This window comes from Pan troglodytes, chromosome 7 (assembly GCF_028858775.2).
Source record: "Pan troglodytes isolate AG18354 chromosome 7, NHGRI_mPanTro3-v2.0_pri, whole genome shotgun sequence".
NCBI classification, from domain to species: Eukaryota; Metazoa; Chordata; class Mammalia; order Primates; family Hominidae; genus Pan; species Pan troglodytes.
This window is the reverse complement of record NC_072405.2, coordinates 118,376,071-118,383,409: the sequence shown is the minus strand read 5'-3', so window position 1 is coordinate 118,383,409 and position 7,339 is coordinate 118,376,071. Positions and strand designations below refer to the sequence as shown.

General features: G+C 43.3%; 1 pseudogene; it reads left to right on the top strand.

Moving 5' to 3' along the window:
- The first annotated feature begins 2,080 nt into the window (after positions 1–2,080).
- Positions 2,081–6,959, top strand: LOC472840 (aurora kinase B-like; annotated as a pseudogene).
- The last annotated feature ends 380 nt before the right edge of the window (positions 6,960–7,339 follow it).

Sequence of the window (7,339 nt, the reverse complement as noted above, 5' to 3'; positions counted from 1 at the left end):
TTTTGCAACTAAATGACCATGCTCAATCTATTAACCTTCCTGCTTCTTGAGGCCCTCATCTGAGAGATGGAGTTAAAAGGATTGAATACATGGTATTGTGCCTGAGTTAATAGATGGGGAAAACTTGCTACAGCGGGGCATGGCAGGTGCTTGGTCAATGGTAGCTATTTTTATTCTACTCTTGTTATTATAAACGTTAAAGTCACATGCATACTACTATTCAGTGGGTCCCACTGCCACCGCTAAGACTAAATCATTCCTTTTTCGCTCATATCTGTTGGCAGCAACCTGCTGACCTTTCTTGACTCCACTCACTCTTGAATGCTGCGAACAATTTCACTTCTAACCTAGATTTTACTTGTAACCAAGTGCTCACTTTTTTACATATACGTTCCCTGAACTCTGTGCTCTCTTTGAGCCACCCTCCCTAATCAGGAGTAAAGGTGGCAGAGAAATCACAGTCTCAGATCCTTGTCACCCAAACACCCCAGATCCTGCCAAAGTCTTGTTCTGTCACATCCAATCTGACTGAGGAATCTTATAAACTGCAGATACATTCATTGGCCACTTGCTTGGGGCAGGAAAGGAGAACTGATCCCTCCACATTGAATGATCTCTGGGAGGGAAGGTGAAATGGAGGCTAGGTTACACAACAGGAAAAAGTGCATGAAATCTTGCCATCGATGCTCCTATTGGCAGTTTATTTTGGTTTCTGGTTTTGAAACTGCTGTGTGAAGTCAGCTACTGGAAGTTTTTGTTGCTGTTTTCTGATGCAGGAGGATTATAAATCCAACCAAGTTTCCCTCAAACTTCTTCTCTGGGATTGTTTCAAAGAAAAAAAAAGAGAGAGAGAAAATGTTGCTTGTACCTTCTCCCTCTGAAGCTATGGTAGCTTCCCCAACGATCATTCTGGAGAGAGTTCTGACTCAAGATTCCATAAGAAAACCCAAATGAAGATATAAAAATAATCTTCTGTGGGCCAACAGAAGGAATGACATAGATGCTACAAACTGAATGCTGACTCAAAGGAATTGAAGCTTTGATTTGAGCAGTACCTCTTTGACGATTATAGACACAGGATCTTCTCTGGTCAGAATAAGAAAAATGTGGTTTATCCTCTTAAAAAGCATGTGAAGAAGGCATCAGGTACCTAAAGAATGACTCTGCAATTGAGGATCCTAAGCCATAAAAAGCTGGCAGACATCTTTGGTAGAAAATTTTGCTAGCTTCAAAAAGAAATAAAGAGGAAAACTTTAACTCTGGGTGAGGACTCAAGTTTGAAGGCTGATTAAATGAATGCCTGGGTAATACTCTAAGTCTGTGTGTTTCCGATACCTCCCTCTTTTTGCTCCTAAGGAGTTTCAAGCAATGTTATCTGGGAGTGTATTAAAATGGCTCAGGATATAATTATACTTGTCTTCTTGGTCCCACCTGAGTGATTCACTATCTCTTCCTACATCTAAAGAATTTTTGTCACTAAATTCAATTCCTGGAATTATCTGGTGGTTAAGAAGTCTATAAAGTTCACTGTGCTCTAGACACATCTAGTTAAAGAATCATAACTACATTCATATTTGCTGGATTGCAGAGCTGCACTGAGGCTTTCATCCTCTGACTCAAAGGCATAAAATAATGCAAGCAAAAAGATCAAAGAATTCTATCCTTCCAAAGACAATTTCTATTCAATGTAAGCACATTTACTTTGATGGCTAAGCTTGGGACAATCTATTTTTTTCTTGTCCTTCCCACTATCAGAGGAATTATTCATTAATTCAACAAGTGTTAATTGAGCACCTACTATGTGCTGGAAACTCTTCCACGTGCTGAGGATATAGTAGTAAAAAAAACAAATTTGTGCTCTCATGCAATTAAATTATACTATCATGCAGTAGATCAATAGCCCACTGTATTGTATAGTGCCAGTGAAATAAGTACTATGAAGAAAAATAAAACAGGCTATCTAGTAGAAGACTTGTTTGGAAAGCAAACTACTCCTTGGGTAGAGAGAAAGTAAAGCATTAAAATGTCAGGTAATTGGTGGGGAGGGGGGAGGGGGGAGGGATAGCATTGGGAGATACACCCAATGCTAGATGACGAGTTAGTGGGTGCAGCGCACCAGCATGGCACATGTATACATATGTAACTAACCTGCACAATGTGCACATGTACCCTAAAACTTAAAGTATAATTAAAAAAAAAAAAAGTTAAAAAAAAAAAAAAATGTCAGGTAACATTCATTCCATACAGTTTTTCCCTAATTGCCTCAGGACTTTCAAATGATGTCAATGTGTGTTCAGTAAAAATAAACACATTGGCGCAGACATGGAGACATAGGTATATGTCATAAAAAAAAGAACCATGACCCACTTTTAGTTTTTACTAAGAACTGACTGTCTCATGCAGACCAGCAGTCACCTGAGGTGGGAGTGAACAGAAATAAGTTTATGGTGTTGAGCTTGACACACCTGATGTAGTTATTTTTGGCTTTAAATTTTTAAATTAAAAAAATTTTAAATTGTGGTTAAAAACACATACCATAGATTTACTTACTTAACAGTTTTTATGTGTATATTACGGAATTGTTAAGTATATGCCCATTGTGATACAGCAGAGCTCAAGAACATTTTCCCCCTTGCATGACACAACTCTTGCCCATTGAATAACAATTTTCTCTTTTCCCCTACCCCCAGCCCCTGGAAACCACCATTCTACTCACTGTTTGTATGAGTTTGATTACTTTAGCAACCTCATATGAGCGGAATCAAGCAGTATTTGTCATTTTGTGATTGGCTTAGCACAATGTCGTCAAGGTTCATAATGCTGTAGCAAATGACAGGATTTCCTTCTTTCTTAAAGCTGAATAATGTCCCATTATATGTATATACCGTATTTTGTGTACCCATTTATCTTTGGATGGATACATTGTGGTTATTGTGAACAATGTTGCAATGAACATGGGTGTGCAAATATCTCTTTGAGATCCTGTTTTCAAATCTTTTGGATACCAGTTTCATTACTTTTGAACCATTACATGATGTGTTGCCCTAAATGAAATGCCAAACTCATTCTCCTTGTAATTTGCAGTGGTTCCCTGGTTTCTCCAACCCCTCTGTATCAAACACCTGGTATCTCCCAGAACCTGAAGACTCAAAGAAGAGTTAAATAAATAAATAAAAGCTAACACTTCTATGGTGACTACTATGTGCTGGGCACACTTCTAAGTTAACTTTGGGAGGTAGGTACTGTTATTCTCACTCCTGGTTTGAGGGAGAATGCTGAGGCACACAGTTAACTGGCAAAAGAAGGATGGGATGTGGTCCCAGGCAGTCTGGCTTCAGAATTCTGTACCTAAACCCTCACACCAAACAATCTCTCCTTTACCTTCCAAGTGTTGAGGGTATGGCAGGAAGGGACTGACAGACAAGGAGATGACTACATTCAACATTCCAGGAATCGCTGCAGTGAAGATGCTCAAATAATTTGCTTTGAGAACATGGACCAAGACACACTGAACTTTACAAAGTTGGGAAAAATTTTTCTGGGGTCAAAGAGACTTGGGTTGAATCCTGATGGTTCAGTAAGAGGGTCAAATGAACAAGGGGGAATTATCAAAAGAAGTAATGGCATTTAAGGCACCTTCCTGGTAAAATAAAATCTGTGTTTTTGCATACCTGCTATGCACATACCTGCATTTGATACCCGCTATGCAAGTGCTTGGTGCATGTTAGACCTTATTGTAAGTGTTTTATGTATTCTCTTATTAATCCCTAACAAGGCACCAAAGGGCAGATATAACGATCCTCATTTTACAGATGAGGAAACTGAGGTTCGGAGACGTTAAGCATGTTATCCAAGAATGCACAGCTGAAGTCCAAGCCTTGTTTGTTGGTCTCCCAAGCCAGTGCTCCTGACATTCTGCAAAGCGTAAAGGAAGAATGGATGATGGAGAAGCCAGGTGCTCTCCACCCTTGAAAAGCCCTGAGGGTAAAACAGCCTGTTGTGGCAACAGCAAAGTTGTGGCAGGAGCTGGTCCACTTTGGCTCACTGACTGATAAGCCTGAGTAGAGTATGTGGCAGAAAAGGGAAGGTTAAAAACAGGGGCAAAGTAGCAAGATCTTTCTTTAAAAAGAAGAAAGCTGGGCCTCCTCCTCTCCCAGCCTGGCAGTGCGGCACCGTGGTGGCGGGGGTGTTTGGTTGCCTCGAAGCCACTGTGCGCCCAGTTCTAAGGTTGCAGCACAAGGCTCTGTTCACCTGACACCTTAGAAAAGCAGAGCAAGTGAAACAGTGGCTTATCACAAGGCACCTGAGGTCTCTGTTTCTGGCTGGGCTCTACGGTGGACTTGGCATTCTGAAAGCACTTGTAGATAGACTGCCAAAATGCCAACTTGAAAAAAAATCCAAGGTAGGGTCAAATTTTCTCTCCATCTACCATCCTCTCCCTCCCACAGGGTAGTAATCACATCACAGAGAAACCTGAGTGCACTTATTTTTTGCTGCTTGATCCTATTCGCCTGAAAAATATAACTTTTGCTGGAGAAGATTCAGGGAGGAGGTGCTGCATCCTGATTTATTGCTCTTTCCCTAAGAAGTTTTAGCTTCTGAGAATTCTATTGTGTCACAGCTGGGGTGGGATTTAGCTCTTGCTCTGAAGGGATTGAGTCTTGTTAATGAAATTAATAAAAGGCATGATCTGGCACCTCAAAGCACTGTGATGTGGCAACTTATGAAGAATAGAGAAGGGACAGTTTGTTAAGTTGCTTTACTTTTCTTGTGGCCTTTTAGCACTCTCCTGATGCACAATGATGGACAAGCTCACAGGTGCCCGCTAGACTCTGTGTCATGCCTACACTCCCCTAACTCCTCACACATAAAACAGCAGATGCCCTGGATAAGGGGAACAGAAGATGAATAAGTGTATTTTCCCTTCAGTGACAAACATTCTTACTGATGTAGGTGCCCAGTGAATGCATGTTAAATGGATGATCTGGGATTTGGGGAAACAGTGGAAATGGGGGCAAAGGGCTGGGAGAGAGTGAGGAAAAGAATGGTGATCCACACGTGGGAAGACAAAGCTGGTGTCATAACCTGCTCTGCTGTCTCCACCTGCCAAATCCTTTGAGATCCTGGCTTGAACAATCAGAACATGTTCAACATGTCCACATGGAGAACAGCCTTTCTCTGTGCTAAAATGGTTGGGGAGTATTTTTGGGAGAATTTCAATCTGTGTTCATTTTGATGTTCCAAGAGGAACCCAAACCCAATGACATCTTCTATTTTTGTGACACAGTCATGTGAATCAGCACTGGTCAGCAATGGTCCCTGGACAGGTCTCTTCTCAGAATTATCCCCAAGGGTGTGAAGAGAAACCTCTTATTTCTTGGGCCCAGAAACTATATTTCAGTAGACAAGAAGAAAAGAACATTTTTGAGAAATATATGAGATGATGAAAGAGGATTGCCTTCATTTTATTTTATTTTTTTCCTAGTTGTAGCTCCAACTGCCTTGATTTTAATTATGAAAAATAATACAATTGCTTTTAAATGACAGAATACACAATTATAGTTAGGATCATGATTTCTGAATGTGTGGCGTGCTTACGTACATTCTTACTGGAGCTGTGCTTGAACTCTTGAATTCTAATTTAGCTGTTGTAAAGTCATTTTTCAAGCTTTTTACTAAGTCGGGCGTCAGAATAATTTTATAAACAGTTGTGCTTAATACTTCCAGAGTGAGAAAAAATGATGAAAATGCTGCCAGTTCTTTTTGTTTTGTTTTGTTTTTTAAGGCAGATTTCCATCGTTTGTGGTGGCTAGGAGAGCAGCTGTGCCTCGGGCCTCAGCTCTCCTCCTGCTTTCCCTCCAAGGATGGCCCAGAAGGAGAACAGTTATCCCTGGCCCTATGGCAAGCAGACGGCTCCAGCCGGCCTGAGTACCCTGCTCCCGCGAGTCCTCCCGAGGATCCCCACCGAAGCTGCGCGTGAGCTCCCGAGCTGCGCAGACCCACAGCCCGCAGCGGCCCCGGCCATGAGGTGGTAGAGAACAGTTGTGGGACACGCAGCATCTTAACGCGGCCCTTCCTGGTCGACGACCTTGAGACTGGGCGTCCCCTGGGCAAAGACAAGTTTGCACATGTGTACTTGGCTAGAAAGAAGACAAGCCATTTCATCGTGGCCCTCAAGGCCTTCAAGTCTCAGATAGAGGAGGGCGTGGGGAGCACCAGATGCGCAGGCAGATGGAAATCCAGGCCCCCTTTCAGCATCCCAACATATTGAGTCTCTACAACTATTTTTATGACCTGAGAAAAATCTACTGGATTCTAGAGTACGCCCCCGCCACCCCTACCCCCGAGGAGCTGTACCAGGAGCTGCGAAAGAGCCGCACCTTTGACAAGAAGCCAACAGCCACCATCATGGGGGAGGTGGCAGATGCTCTGATGTACTGCCACGGGAAGAAGGTGACTCCCAGACATGAAGCCAGATAATCCACTCTCAGGGCTTGAAGGCGAGCTGAAAGTTGCCGACTTCGGCTGCCCTGTGCATGCCCCCTCACTGAGGAGGAAGACAAATGTGTGGCACCCTGGACTACCTGTCCCCAGAGACAATTGAGGGGCACGCGCACACCGAGAAGGTGGATCTGTGGTACATCGGAGCACTCGGCTATGAGCCGCTGGTGGGGAACCCCACACACAATGAGGCCTATGGGCGAATCGTCAAGGTGGCCCTAAAATTCCCCCTTCTGTGCCCATGAGAGCCCCAGGACCTCATCTCCAAGCTGCTCAGGCATAACCCCTCAGAACGGCTGCCCCTGGCCCAGGTCTCAGCCCACCCTGGGATCCTGGCCCATTCTCGGAGGGTTTGGCCTCCCTCTGCCCATCAGTCTGTCCCCTGGTGGTCCCTGACATTCACTCGGGGGCGTCTGTGTTTGTAAGTCTGCATATGTGTAGGGGAAAGGAGCGGTCCTGACCTGTTCCCTTAGCTGTCTTCTACTTCCTTTGTTTAATAAAGACTGAAGCTTCTTTTTTTCTTCTTTTGGTAAATAAGTGTAAAAAAGGAGAATTTTGAAAAGACCAAATCAATTATGAAGCCTTGGTCTACATTGCTCATTGTAATGCTTGAGTTGGAAAAGGTGGCTTCAGCTTTAATATGTTGAGAATTAGAGGAACGTAAAGTGGATTCAGAATCCTAGTGGACTTCTCTAGACAGCAAAGCATGCTTGGAAGATTTCCTGGGGGATTCTGAGACACTGCCAGATTTGAGCTCAAAGGCGGAGTGAGCTGTTCATAGCTCTTGTTCATAGCTCTATCCATGACGATTATCGAAGACTTGCTACCCAGTGAGGAC